The following is a 15,945-nucleotide window of genomic DNA, read 5'->3' as shown; positions in this document are numbered from 1 at the left end:
TCTTCTTTCTCCATGATTTGCTTATTTTGGAAGTAAACAGGGAAAGTGTGCACAGCCTAAAGGGTGTGTCTTGGAGCAACAGGATTGGTAACGGTATTTAAGAGATTCAGGGTAAATAGGATTTGATGCAGGCAGAGATTAGCATCCTGGGATTCTTGTGGAGACTGTGAGATGGATGAAAGATGAGCAGCAGCCAACAGTATTGAAAGAGATCTTAACTGTAAACATTAAGAACTACCAGAAATCCAAGAAATACCAGGGTCCAAAGAAACTGAAAACAGAAGATTTTATGTCCAAGGCCACTGTCTCAGTTTGCCAGACTGCTGCAACAAATGTCATACCAGCTTAATTTTAAAATGGGAATTTATTGGCTTAAGATTTTTGAGGCAAGGAGAAGTCCAGAGTAGAGGCATCAGGAGGTGATGCTTTCTACCCAAAATGTAACACATTCTGGCGATGGATACTGGCAATCCTTGGGGTTCCTTTGCTTGTGACATCACTATGCCCTTTGTCCTTTTCCTTCTGTCCCATGTTCAATTGACTTCCAGTTTCTGACTCTTTCTCCCTCTTCCAGCTCTTCCCAATGGCTTCTCGTTTCTTTCTCTTTTAAAGGCCGTGGCAATGCAGATTAAGACCCAAACTCATTCGGTTTCTGGGTTGCACCTTAATTAAAAATAGCGTCTTCAAGAAATCCTATTTGCAATCAGACTATACCCACGGGAATATCGGTAATATTAAGAAAAAGAGCATGTCTAAACTGAGGAATATAATTCACTCTACCACAGGAACAGATGACAGAGCAGCCAGAGCAGGAGTAAAAGGAAATAAAATTAGCAGTCTAAAAACAATGAGAGAAAGGACAGCCAGTCAGTGGCTGCAGCAGCCCCCCGCGCGCCGTGCCCTGCCCCGGCAAAGCCCTCTCAGGTGCCGTAACGCCAGCCAGCAGTCCCCAGCCAAGTGGCCCCTGGACCCGGAGCTCAGAACTAACCAGTGCAGATAGCCGGAGGACTCGGACTCCCACCACTAGGTGAGGACCCGACCCCGCAGGTTGGGATTGAAGCGTGCCCCCGAGGACGGACCATTGACTGCGAAGCTTTACCATCCTGAGGGCTCTAAGCCCCCATCCAGGTGCCCAGACTGGGGCAGTGCAGTCAAGGATGATGAGATGAGGACCATGGTTAATAAAGAGATAGCAAGATATAAAAGAAAACTTCTCATAAATGACATTGGGAGAGAAGGAACATCATCCTCAGGAAGTTCCGATTCAAAGGAGTGGACGTTTGCAGTGGCCGATTTGGAGCCAGACAAGAGCGTCCTGATGAGAAGACAGAAACAGGCCAACAACGGGAAGAGCACCATCACCCAAGACCAGTACACCAGAGGGGTCCCGAGGCACCCCTGACAATCAGGTGCTCCTCCAAAGACCCCCAACAAAGTTGAGAAGTATTGCCGACGTTGATGAGACAACCACATTAAACTCTGGAAGGTGGTGCTATATTTTTTGGATCCACCAGCTAAGAAAGGATGTAATTTGCAAAAAATAACATCCCATAGACCTCGGTGAAATGGAGACCTAATCTGCAGAAAGCAGCTCTGAGTCCTAGACAGTTCCCAGGATAACTTTGATATTTCTCTGACACACCCACCAAAGTCAGACACGCAGACTCACAGGGGAAGGACAAGTTCTACCTGGAAGCCTTTCTCAATGCACCAAGCCCTTGAAGGACTTCTCAGTTCTGAGCTAGTAGGTGCTGGCTAGAGACCACTTGTGCAGAGAGCTGCCCGGAGTGTCTGTTAATAGTTCATCTCGTGATGAAGTGTTATCCCTGCTGTATTTTCTTAAGCAACATGAATTTGTTGTGTAGTGACTGATTTTTGCATGTTTTAAATGGTAAATGGGACTAAATCCAAGGAAGAAGGAATTTGTAGAGGTCCTGCAACAGATTCAGTTACTTAATCCCTGTCGTCCTCCTGGGTTACATGACAAGTAGCTTTAACTGGTTTTCCACATGAGATTTTAACTCTAATTTGCCACCATGGTAGTTCTGGATTTTGCTGTGTATTTTGTCAGCTACTATACTATCTGGCAAAATATTTTCAGAATTGTTTGCCTTTAATATCTTTATGTAAACTTAATTCTTATCCTTTTGTTAAGATGTCAAGGTTGATTTTTCCTCATGCAGAGCACTGAGTACTCGGAGATGTTCAAATGAGCTGTTAACATGAATGAATTTTGTGTCAGTTGTACAAGCCCATTGGGTATTTGTGAATAGTGCTAGGTCAGTTCTCCTACCTGTAGTGTTCAGAGTAAGGCAATCCAAGGGATTTAGAAGGAACATATTTTTACAACCAGTTCCATGTAAAACTGCTGTAAATGATAATGTGTACAGAATTTCCGTTCAAATATTTGATCATAAATGTCTGAAGACTTTTATGTTTCTACTGCTTTTGTATGGGTGGTATTGAAAAAATAAAAAGGAAAGAACCATATTAAAAGGAGAGAAGGTATTTGTGGTGGGTTGAAGTTAATATGTTCTGCAGGAAAACAGGTTTTTAAATTTTGTCTTTTCAGTTTTCTATATGGACAATAATAACATCTGCAGATAACAAATTATTTCTAATTCTTTTACCTTTATTTTCACGTGAGTATAAGAAGACATTCATGTCAAGTCATAATAGCAAAAATTATGAAAGATCCTCCATTCCATTTAATAAATAAAAGTATGGAAGGGTGCCCAGGTAGTTCAGTGGGAGAATTCTCACCTGCCATGTGGGAACCCAGGTTGGATTACCAGCCCATGTACCCAAAAGAAACAAACAACCAAATAAACATTGTGAAAACAATACCCTATGATATACATATCACATACCGGCCCTTTTATCTGTATATGCATAGATATGCATATAAGTAGGGAGACACGTAAAACAGTATGATAGAATGCCATGCAGAAGTTAAAAATAATGAACTAACTATAAAAATCATAGACGGATTTTTAAAATATCCGATTTTAAAAGTTGCCAAAAAGGCTGCCAGTGAGATACATTTTGGTCTAATATTTCAGAGCAAACATTAAATATTACTATTCATGCTTTATGATTTTATACATGCAAGTACATTAAAGGAGTAGACTGGAAAACTTCTTTAGATGTACTATAATCAGTGTTTGCTGGGAGAAGAAAATAGAACTGTAAATGGGAGATAAAATGGATTAAAAATCAGAATAAAAATGGTGTATTACTTGGACCAGTGAAGAAATTATGCCACCAGCTAAGGCATATTGATTAAAACAATGCAATTCTTTCCACCTGAAGCCTAGTACATCAAGACAAAAACAAACCAGACTCAATGCTCACAGTATTAAATGATTTTTTTTAAGTAGAATTTTTTCAAGGAAAACCAGTTGTATCACATCGACTGCATCTTTCTGGAAGATGCTGAGAAAGGAGGAGAAATACTTGGTTTTCCTAACTTTTTCTCAGTAGAAAAGTAGTTACAGTTGCTCCTCCACAGATGAAATTCTAAGAAGTATTCTTTGTATACCATGCTATTTAGGGTAATATTGTGAGGGTAAGTAGGCAATGTCTCTCTAGCATCTTCAAAGCCTGAGGAAATGGAAACCAAAACGATGGTTCTTATAGCACATTCTGACAATAATCAAAGTCTTCACCATAAGGCATAATTCAGTGATGGCAATTATGTGAGCCTCAGCATGAGAGGAGCCAAACTTGCTGATTCCCAAAGAACTGTGGCTTGCTCCAGATTACCAGGATGCACCAACTCAAAAAGAAAGATTTGGAAATAACATTTATGAATTCAGATGAAAAAAGGCAACCCAAATCTCAAGGAATTGCTTGAAGCTTCCAAAACTAAATGACAGTGCAGTGCCTAAAGCTTACCTCTTGGTAACCAATGTAAGATTTATCTCCAAGAATTGGAGGGAGGCGCTTCCAAATGTGAAGTCCTGCAGAGAATAAGCTTTATTCGGAATCCAAGACACTTGACTGTTAGAATAGCAAACTTAGAATAGTTGAAGTTTTAGCCTTTTTTACTTTGTGACTATAAAGAGAAAAATATGATGGTGATGAAGACAGTCAGGCCACACTGTTCTCCATCAGTCTTAGGAATACTAACATTCTGTAGTCTGTAGGGTTGTTTGCTTCCAACTTAACTTCTGTCATTCCAATAGTGTTTGTACTCGTTGACTGATGTGATCATTTCTTGATGCCAGGATTAAGTCACTGCCAAAGCTTGACTTGCAGGCAATCTAGACTGAGACAATTGTCTCCCCAGGGCTGCTCCCCAGTGCTGGCTATGTGAATCCAGGAGGAAAACACCTGGTCTTGTTAAGCATAGCCATAATCAGATTTAGCTGAATGGCACCCTATGGGACCAATCTAGGAGACATTTTGCTTAGATAACTAACTAACAGCCTCTTTTCTGCAAACCCCACTTGTAAACGTCCTGGCCTTGATAAAATCTCCTTGATGCTCAGAAATGGGATGATTTTTCATAAAGTTCTGCCTTTGGATGACCTGCTGTGGATCCACAGGGGCACATATTCAGATTTCTGAGCCTCACTGAAGAACAACTAAACTCTCTGAAGCAAGCACCAAAATAACACATTTCAGCAATGGCCTCACAATCTGGAATCCTGATGTAAAAGATTTTAAGTTTAGTTCACTAGTCTTATTAATTCTTTATTACTTCTTGTCGGGAAGAATTCTGTTAGTGGTTCAAATGTCATTGATTGTCATTATAAATTAAATATGGGTCCTTGTAAGTATTTATTATATGCCATTTATTTTATTTAAAAGCCCTAAGTATAATCCTCAAAATGAATCTACAAGGTTTATATTACTGTTTCCCTTGAATAATTGAGGAAATAAATATATAAAGAGGTTAACTGATGTGCCTAAGACAACACACCTAGAACACACAGGAAATCAGATTTGGTCCTAGGTCTCTATTAGCCTGTAACCCTCCTTTTTCCTTAATGATACAGATTTCTACATGTATTTCTGGGCTTGGAAATAAACGGAGCCTCTGCTCCAAGCATTTGCAAGATCGTTCGCCTCAGAGCACTTCTTAAATCCCCTTCTATTTACCTACAAAAGGAATGCAACCTGATACAGTTAGACTGTAGGAGTACAAATGAAATGTGATTACATCAGCAACTGAAGTTATATCAGGGTATTTCAAATTTTTCTACTTTTACAAGTCCCAAACTTGCCTTTTATGGCAAATTTAAATTTCATATTTTAGTCAAACTGGATGTGGTGCATGTCGATGATAACATTGGGTTTTAAACTAAAATAAACTTTACTTTCTTCCATCAAAACTGATTGTGAAAGAATAGACACATGATTGCCAAATAATAAAGATGTCTGCAGTCCATTGTATACTAAGTCCCACACATATTGGGACTTAGTTTATATTCTGCAATATGACCTGGTTAGTTCAGTAAAAATATTACTCAAATGTCACAATTATCACCATAATTGTAGTTAATTTTAAATTAATTTGCCTACTTTTGATAGAATTTATTTGCTTTAGGTAAATATGAAATTATTGCCACATTTTCAGATAAGCACCGAGGCATTATTTCAGGTTGTTCACTGGCACCAAACATGAAAACCCACAAAGTGGTACAGATACTTTTTTGCTTCTAAGAAGAATTCATAGTGTTATTGCTTCCTTCTGCACTTGCATTGTTTATCATATATTTTAAGGACACTGACATTATAACCTTCATGGCAGGTTAATTAATCAGGCTTTGTACAGTAAAATATAAGGTCGTAGTTTGAGGTGTTTACTAGTTACAAAAATATGCTAGTGGTACATAATTGCATTTTGCCTTATGGCACACTTCAGACTCTTAAATGAAGAAATATTATTCTAAGAGCATTCTGTGCTCTGGAGGTGCCATTTCTTTTTAAAAAGAAGTTTGATGCACAAGTTTTTCTTCCAAAAAGATTTCACCAGAATATATAGTATACTGAGATGGGCAAAATACAGCTTTTTGCTCTCTCTATATACATCATTAATGTCAGCTGTTTAAAAATGGATGTCTCCAAGCCAGTTTGCATCATGTTTTATGGCTGCAAAAGTGTTTAGTGTGGTTATAAGTCAGAAAATGATTTGTTCCTGACACCGGATGCTGCCTATGACGTTTAGTGGAGAGAGAATAATGAAGGGAAGCTGCTGGATAGATTCTTTTCATTAGGCCTTTCATTTAATCAGGTCACAGTTCAAGACATTGTGAGAAGGCAGTGCCACTCCTGCACTGATCCAAGGGTCATCATGTTTGATGGTCGGTGAGAGTTCCACCTCAGCATCATTGGAGTTGATGACTTTGGTTTACAGTTTGCTAATACAGCATTTGTTTTTATATAGAATATAAGTAGGGTGGAAGAGTTCACTGAGTAATTTGCTTTTTGAGATTAATTTGATACAATGAAAGCACTCAAAGTTTCCCATCACTTCTCAATTTTTCCACTAGCAAGAAGTGAGAATTGGTACATTGGAAAATGAATACCTTCAACTTCTCGATGAATTTTCTATTAACATAGCTGCCAAAATTGAGGTCACAAGATTTCAGATTTGGTAGAAAGAGTCAAGATTAGCCACAAACACTGTTGGGGATTAAGGATAACCGTACTTCATAGCTAGATACTTGCATCCAGCTAAGAATTTGCCATTTCTTTTTAAAACAGTGCAATCAAATCCATTCTGCTCAACACTCTAAGACCTAATTTTTCAATGAAGCCAATTCCTAGAATACTGACCATTCCCCTCAGGTTGACGCTTCCTGAGAGGAAACTCCAACTGCCTATCTCCTTGAAACTCATTTCCTCCATGAAATTTTAAGCTATATGATGTTATCTTTGACTGGCTCCTTCTAAATAGCTTACCAAAATGTATTTAGTTCTGTGTCCATGGTCCATGCCTCCTCAATTTCTTTTTTCTTTCTGCCATTATTGCCTATCTGATTATTTAAGGTTACCACAAACCTATTTACCACTCTTTTTTGACCTTCTATAACTGAAATTTATATTAAAAGGCAGCTTGCTACAAACATTAAAGCAAAACTGATAATAGATATAAATATTAGAGATAAAGTTATAAAACTATTGGAAGAAAATATAGTAAATCTTCAGTATCTTGGGTTAGGTAATGGTTTCTTAGATGTGGCACAAGGCAGAAGTAACAAAAGGAAAAAATTGATAAATTGGACTTCATCAAAATTAAAAACACGTTTGTGCTGCAACTGATTCCATTGAGAAAGTGAACAGCCACAGAATGAGAGAAAATATTTTCAGATCATATAGCTGATAATGGATTTGTACCCAAATTATATAAATAATTCTTACAATTCAATAATAAAGACAGATCTCCAAAGATACATACATATAGCCAATAAGCACATAAAAAGACGTTAAGAAATATTTATCACCATTAGTTGTTAAGAAAATGCAAATAAAAGCCACTGTGAGGTTTAACTTCTCACCTTTTAAGATAACTGTTTCAGTTTTCTAAAGCTGCTGGAATGCTATGTACCAGAAATGGATTGGCTTTTACAAATGGGCTGTATTAGGTTATACATTTGTCGTTCTAAGGAATGAAAATGTCCAAGTTAGGCATCAGCAAGAAAATACCTTCACTAAGGAAAGGTGGATGGCATCCAGGGTTCCTCTATCACATAAGAAGGCACATAGTGCCCTCTGCTGGCCCTTCTTTCCTGGGTTGGTTTCAAAATGGCTGTCTCAGCATTTTGTGCATCCCTTTGGCTCTACTGGGGTATTTTCTTTCTTCAAGCCTCTATGTGTTTCTCCAAAATGTCTCTCTCTCTTAAAATACTCCAGTAATGGGTTAAGACCCACTTTGAATGGGAAGGGTCACATCTCCATGGAAACCAACTAATCAAAATGTCATATGTTCAAATCAGCACAGTAGCTAAAACTAAAAAAGCCAGACCATAAATATTAGTAAGAATTAGGAGAAACTGGACCCGTCATACACTGCTGATGGAATGTAAGATGGTACAGCTACTTTGGAAAACTTTCTTGCAGTTCTGTCCGCGACTTCTCGCTCAGCGTCAAGCCCCCGGCCGGCGGGTGAGACAATGAGGAGAGACAGAGAGACGCAGACAAATCCGCGCTGGTGAGAAACACAGATCCAAGACACGTAGCAGTTGTGAGCACAGACCTTTACTGGAGTTAAGCTTGCATTCTCTGTTACAGGTTCCACGCAGGACAGAATACCCCGCGGGGGAACAACCTCTATGCGGCCGTCAGGTACGGCTCCCTGTGGGTCGTCTCCACCCACCCTGTCTGGGTAACCTCTTATATACTGTGCCCAAACCCAATACGTTAGTGCCACGTATACAGAGGTGATTGGAAGATAGGGTTGGTGGGCGCGTGCGTCATACGCGGAAACAGGACGCGGGCGCCATCTTGACTCACTCGATGGGCGGGGGGAACTCTAGAGCAGGCTGCAGCGTGTCCACTAGGCCTGACCCGGGAGGCGGCTCTCCACATCTCCCCCTTTTTTATTATTTTTGGTCCGTAGACCCTTTCTTAGACCCAGTGTCTCCATTGATGAGTGAGCTCCCGTGAGCTTGATTAGCCCACTACTTGTTTTGGTGCTTTGGGGAGTCTGGACTAGGCTTGCTAGGCACCAACCAGAATGCACTCCTCATATAGAGACCGGAGAGCCCGTGAACTGGAAACCACGTGACTCTCCCTGCAGTGCTTCGCCTCGCAACTGGGCTAAGCGGGGCTCAGGAGAGCGGCAACCAGAGTCGAGGGTGTCACTAGATGTCTCTGTGCAATGGCCGGAGTCTAGTCTGGCCAGGACCGTGACTCTGCCTTAGAGATCATCCTTTAGACAAAAATTATGACTTCTGGTGCCGCCTTTTACACCCGGGACACGGCCATGGGCTTTGCAGCAGATCCTGTTTTCGAGCGCCCCGCCCTGAGTGGCCGGGATGGACCGTCCGGTGAGGGGGAGGACCGGGCAGCGGGACGGTCGTTGCCAGGAGCATCAGGGGCGAGTGACATAGCCAACATGGTAGTGACACGTAATTGCTGCTGTGTCTGGAACAAGCGTTCTAACAAACATTTAACAGTGACTAAACCCACTAATAGTCCCACTGCCACGAGGATCCAAGTAGTCAAATTGGGCCAAGAGAACCAAGAGGTGACTCGGTTCCACAGACTTTGTACAGTCTCGCCCAGTTTGGAAAGGTCGAAGGCAATGGGGGTTATTAAAACTGGTCCCCCTTCTAAACAATCGAAGGGTGACCGGCGTTTTCGTTGCCATCTCGTCAGTCGCCGCCGTCATCAGCAGAGTTGGAGACCGGATCTGGTGGCTCTGGTTGGAGGCTTATCAATTTTCTGGGCAACAGTTCCTTGGCGTCCTCGGGCGACGTCACGGTTCTCACCAGTCTTTCCGGAACCCACACTGGTTGACGTCCTGGTTCCTAGGGAAAAACACAAACAGAGCCTCTGGCCCAGCTGAGCACTGGGTCAGGGCCTTGCCACTGTCCCGACAGGACATCCTTCCATCGGACTAAACCTCTATGTGGAGGGTTTGGAGTGGTGTGCTGAAGCGCAGGTGTCATTCCTTGTGAGTTTTCATTCAAAAAGTTATATGTAAACAAGGCTACAGACAGTTGAGCTTTTGGGGACAGGCCGTGGCCTATACCCTCTAATGGTTTCCTCCGCCTTGCACGTCGGCCAGGCGGAGGGCCATTCCTGTTGTCTTATGATCGACCGATCGGCCCCGGTATCTAGCAGGCCCATGAAGGGTCTGCCTTGTACCTTAATAGTTAGCATGGGTCGAGACTCCAGGGACATATGGAGGCCTTCAAAAACTTCTCCAGTAGATCCAAACCCTTTATTTCCTCTCTGTCTGGTTCTACTCGGGAAGGATGCATGTAAGCTGGGCAAGAGCAGGAGCTGTGCCAGCTTATCACCCTCTGCAATGACTAGGGTGCCTTGCTGAGACTGAACCATAACCTGGGCAAAGCCTGTGAAATCCGAATCTACAATGCCTGGTATAACTGTTAGTCCTTTCAGGGCTGTGGATGCTCTCCCTAATATGAGCCCAACAGTCTTCGTTGGTAAGGGCCCTTTAAAGGAGGTCCCCACCAATTGGACTCCCATGGAGGGGGTCAGTACAAGCCTGGAGGTGGCACAGAGGTCCAGTCCTGCTGATCCAGGGGATGCGCGAATTTGGACGGGTGTTGTGTCGCCGGATGGCATGCAGGGGGGTCCACCGAAAGGGTGGACCCCCTCTGCCCGTTTTTTGGGTCCTGTTCAGGGCGGCCAGAAAGGCGCACACCCTGCGCATTGAAGGCTGACCTACAGTCTTCTGCGCGATGGGGTCCCTTGTGGCAACGGCCACATAGCCTGGTTGCCGCATATGGTCTACCAAACTGTTGAGTGGCAGGTGGTTGGCCTTTATTGGGACAGTTTCTCTTAATGTGTCCCAACTGGCCACAATGATAACATCCTCTTGGCTTTGTTCCTAGGTCTTTGGATTTCTTTGCAGCTACTTGTAAGGAGCTGGCTAGCATGGCAGCTAGACCTGCATTAGTTAACGGGCTACCAGCATCTCTGCAGAGCCGAATCCATTCCGTCAGGTTTTTTCCTCTGTTTTGTGCTAGGATAACTTTACATTCCTTGTTGCACTGCTCAAATATCATTTGTTTAACTACAGTCTCTGCCACTCCTGGATCTGAGAAAATTCTCTCAGCCGCAGTTTGCATTTTGGCTACAAAATCCACGAAGGGTTCTGTGGGGCCCTGATGTATGTTGCTGAGTGAGGCTTGAGCCTCTCCCTCACCTGTCAGCTTTTTCCAGGCTCCTACGAAACAACGGAAAATCTGGGCGTAGACTTCTTGAGGGAACCCTGTTTGATTCTGGGAGTGGGCACCTTTCCCCAATAGCATATCTGCATTCCACCCGCCACGTCTCCCCGCTGCGTTTTTTGCGGCTTGTTCCTCAGCTAGCTCCTCAAACCATGCTTTCCAATCTATATATCGGCCCTGTGGTAAACAAGCACGGGCCAGCTGAAAAATATCTGCGGGTGTATGATTCAGGGCGGAAAGGTTTTCAACCATATTCAGGGTAAAAGGGGCATTGGGGCCATACTGATGGACGGCCTGCCTCAATTCCTTTAAAATTTTGTAATCATATGGCTCATACTGGTTATTACCTTGGGGATTGATAATAACCGGGTACATCTCTGAGACTGGTTCTGGCTTAAGCGGCTGGCAACCACCCATCATACCGAAAGGTCTAAAGGCTGAAAAGGGGTTCCATTTCCAGAAATGTCTCCCTCCATCACTTGGTGACGTAAGGTCTCGAGGGCTCGCGTACGCAGGCGGGGGGTACGGCTGTAACTGCCCCTCCCCCGACCAGCCTGTAAGGGGTTCCGGGTCTCGCAAAGGAGGGCCACTGTAATTACCTGATTCGGCCACCAGAGGGAGCCCGTGGTGAGGGTTTTTGGCGAGATCACCAAAACCATTCACCGGAAGCCGCCGCGTCCCTGCAGCAGGCGCTGGCGGGGCGGAAGGCTGTGTGGGTGAGACAGGGGGCCTCCCCCAATCGATCAGCGGAGGCGCGTCTGCACCCTCGGTCTCATCACCATCTGACTCTGAGTCAGAGGTGTCTGAACTAGCGCCAGACTCTGGCGGCTTACAAGTGGGCGGCTCACTTTCACAGGAGCCGTCCGCTAAAAGGGTCTTTAAGGGAGCTAACAAAGGTAAACTTCCGGACTGCCCCATGTTTGCAGTCGGCACTGTACTTTAATCACTCGGAGAGCTCTTCCGAGTCCCCGGGGCTACCTGAAAGCCCACGGGCCTTAACTCTCACGTAATAAGAAGTACTCACCTTCTCGCGGTGATCAAGCGCGGGAAGTCCGCTGCGAACTCAAGAAGCACGTCCTCACCAGCTCGGGGAAAGGCAGCAGAAGAAGGTTCCCCGTACGGGCCACCACTTGTCCGCGACTTCTCGCTCAGCGTCAAGCCCCCGGCCGGCGGGTGAGACAATGAGGAGAGACAGAGAGACGCAGACAAATCCGCGCTGGTGAGAAACACAGATCCAAGACACGTAGCAGTTGTGAGCACAGACCTTTACTGGAGTTAAGCTTGCATTCTCTGTTACAGGTTCCACGCGGGACAGAATACCCCGCGGGGGAACAACCTCTATGCGGCCGTCAGGTACGGCTCCCTGTGGGTCGTCTCCACCCACCCTGTCCGGGTAACCTCTTATATACTGTGCCCAAACCCAATAGGTTAGTGCCACGTATACAGAGGTGATTGGAAGATAGGGTTGGTGGGCGCGTGCGTCATACGCGGAAACAGGACGCGGGCGCCATCTTGACTCACTCGATGGGCGGGGGGAACTCTAGAGCAGGCTGCAGCGTGTCCACTAGGCCTGACCCGGGAGGCGGCTCTCCACACAGTTCCTCAAAATGTTAAACATAGACTTAATATGTGACTCAGCAATTCTACTGGTAGATATATACCAAGAGAAAGTAATATATATGTCTATACAAAAAAATTGCATGTGAATATTTACAGTGATACGTGATAGCCAAAATGTGAAAAAAGCGTCCATCAACTGATGAATGGATACTCAAAATGTGATCTCTCCATTCACATGGAATATGATCTGGAAATAAAGGAATGAAGTGCTGATACTTGCTATGATCTGGCTAAACCTGGAAAACAATATAGTAAGGGGGAAAAGAACCAGTCAGGAAAAACAACATATAGGAAAATTCCTTTTATATGAAATATCCAGAATAGGCAAATTTATAGAAAATGAATGTAAGTTAGGAAAGTTGATGGTGTAGAGGGGAGTTGATGAGGAGTTAGTGCTAATGGGAAAGAGCTTTCTTTGGAGGATGATGAAAATGCTCTAAAATTAAATTATGGTGATAGTTACATAACTCTAAGATATACTAAAAGCATTGAATTGTATGCTTTAAATGGGTGAGTTTATGATATTTGAATTATACTCATTAATCTGTTTAAAAAGAATGCTAGGGTGGTGTGACAGCGGCTCAGTGGCAGAATTCTCGCCTGCCATGCAGGAGATCTGGGTTCGATTCTAGGTGCCTGCCCATGCGGAAAAAAAAACCCTAGCAATTAGAGAGGATACTGGTTTGCAAGTGCTGCTTTAAAATATTTCAAAGTGTGTGAATCACTCCACATCATTTGATTGCAACCCCGTGCTAGGTCACAGCATCAATTTAGATGAATAAATATACTGACATCATTTTAAAAATGTAATAAAATAGAATAAATTAGAATGGAATGGAACAGAATATAGCAGAATAGAATAGAATAGGAGAAGGGAAGTGTAGGGTAGTAAAGGAAAAGGAAGAGAAGGGAAAGGAAGGGAACGGGTGAGATGGGTAAGCAAAAGAAGAGAAGGGTAAGAAAATGGAAGGAAAGGAAAGAAAAATGAAAAGAGAAAAACAGAATAGAATAGAATAGATCTTATGTACTAGTTATATTCGACTGTGGCTGGTGATCAAATATGTATGAAAACACTGATCTATATGTTCAGTACTAATCCTTTCCTTCTGCAGCCGGCCCTCCCTGCTCAGGCAAATAGATAAAATAACTGCATCTCCAAATCAAATATTAGATTGAGTTTAAATGGCCATTTACCCTTCGTATTTGCTCTTTGTTATCAGTGAATGGGATTTCACCTTTCTAAAACATAAGCGGATTTTAGGAGAGAGATAAGCATGCTCGACTGTTGCCATGGAAAAAAATGCCTGGCTTTTCATGAATGCTTATATGAATGACAGCGGTGGCCTAGACTTTCACTTTGGCGGGAGACTTAGTCATCTCTGTGTTTGTTTATCTGCTTTTTTGTTTGACTTCGGTGTTTTTTTGTTTTGTTTTGTTTTGTTTTAAGTCAGAGAGCTTTTAACTGATATGACACAGGTGCACATTTGGATGTGCCCCTGGTGCTTCTGCATAGTGCGCATGAAATTGTCATGTAGCAGTTTAACTGAGCTTTCATTTCCCAGGGGTGTTTTAATGGTGTCACACAGGAAGTGTCCTGAGGGTCCGTTTTTACTCTATATGGAAGTACCTTCTATCAAAAGAAGCAGAATAAAATTATCTTCTTTGCCCCAGTACTCCAGGGAGGGCACAGCCAGCCAGAGACAGAACGGAAAGGAGTACTCAAGTTAGAGACAGAAATACCCCAAATCGCAGTTCTGCTTAGCCGTTCTCATTAATTCATAAAGCAGTAAGTGTATAATAGTTTGGACTTCTGCATCATGACATGAGCAAAGTCAAAACCCTTTCAGGACTTGGTGTAAAGCTCTCAAGCACAACCTTAACACTGCATTCACTACAGATGGTATCAAGGAGGAACCAGACAGGAGACACACAAAAGGAACCTGAGTGTCATAAAGGACATTACCAGGACAGGACCAAAGACCCTCACATACTTTGTCTCACCTTCAGCACCCTAATTCACTGCTGCAATAAAAGAGAAAAAAATGTAAACTAATGTCAGAATACAAAGCAGCTCTATTGTTCTTTTGTGTTTATTTTCGCATAACTTTATTTTAAAAACAGTAATCAAATGTAGATTAAGAAGAGCTTATTTATGTTCAGTAACATTTTCCCTGCATGACAAAGCCCTACACTAAAAAACAAACACTTCACCCATATTGGCTGTGTTATGTAGGGATCCCTGGGCTACATGACCCTTCAGAACTGTTACTTTGAATATAAAATAAAAAGAAGTAATTTGCTCACCTTTTGAAAAGGTGTCTTCATGAGGCTTACTTCTCTTTAGCTGTCCTACTGAGAATCACACAGCCCCTTGAGAAAAGGAACATTATCTGGGCTTTCCAAGCTGCCAATCCATAATGCCCTATTTCTCAAAAGCTCCGAAGAAAGCACTTCTTACCACCACCAGCAATCTTTGTTGTGACGGAGCAAACTGAAATCTTTTCACTCAATAGTTCGATGTTTTCCATTACCCCATCTTCATTGTTCTGTGCAGTATGGAGTGGTAGTTAAAGGCAAAGGAAACAGAATCTTATTTCAAATCCTAACTCTTCCAGCCATCACCCATATTGCCTCAGTCACCTAACTTCTCTAAATCTGTTTCTTCATCTGCATAATGGAAAAAATCCAACCTCTCAGATTTGGTAAAATCTGCATAGACTGTTAAGATATGATGACTTAGGAATTTAATGAATTCCAATTAAACTTATTAATTAAGGTAACAGTAAATCTATGGCTTTGTGTCTTACTGGATTTTCCTCATTATCTTTTCTCTATCAGATATTTTCGTGGTCATTACCCAACCACTGGCAGAAAAACGCTCTTGTTTTTCTCTCTGAATATGCCAGATGATATGCTGAGATTGAATTGAAAACAAATATAAGCGCATCTCTCTGAACTAAATATAGAAAAAGGAAAAAGTGGGTAGATGATTCTCCAAAACTCTGGTTGCTGCTTATGCCTGAGCTAGAGTGTTTCACCCTCAGTGCCATTGACATTTTGGGCTGGATGATTTGCTGTGGTGGAGTGCTATCCTATTCACTACAGGATGTTCAGCAGCATTCCTGGCCTCTTCCCACCAAATGCCAGCAGCACTCCCCTCAGCTTTGATAACCAGCTTATTTACTGCCCAAACTTACTCCTTGGGTTCATTTCCAGGTTGTAAGGCACAGAGGGGATTCTAGGCTGAGCTCACTGGACTACATGAATTGAGGAGATGGAAATGAAAGTCAAAGGAGACCAAGGTAGTTAAAATTCACAGGATAGAACCTGATAAAACAGAGTGCATGGAGCAGAATAGTAAATGGAAACCTGGGAGTTAGCTAGGAGTCAATGAGCTCAGTAGAGTAGGGTTCTGAGGAAAAGCCAAAGAATGAACCAAGCAGAAAGTAAG

The 15,945-nt window shown here is 42.8% G+C and overlaps 1 pseudogene; it reads left to right on the top strand.

Moving 5' to 3' along the window:
• The first annotated feature begins 847 nt into the window (after positions 1-847).
• LOC143675740 (histone RNA hairpin-binding protein-like) lies at positions 848-1,823 on the top strand (annotated as a pseudogene).
• The last annotated feature ends 14,122 nt before the right edge of the window (positions 1,824-15,945 follow it).

The sequence above is a fragment of the Tamandua tetradactyla genome, chromosome 3 (genome assembly GCF_023851605.1).
Source record: "Tamandua tetradactyla isolate mTamTet1 chromosome 3, mTamTet1.pri, whole genome shotgun sequence".
NCBI classification, from domain to species: Eukaryota; Metazoa; Chordata; class Mammalia; order Pilosa; family Myrmecophagidae; genus Tamandua; species Tamandua tetradactyla.
The sequence above is the reverse complement of the archived record's forward strand: the minus strand, read 5'-3'. Positions and strand labels throughout refer to the sequence as shown.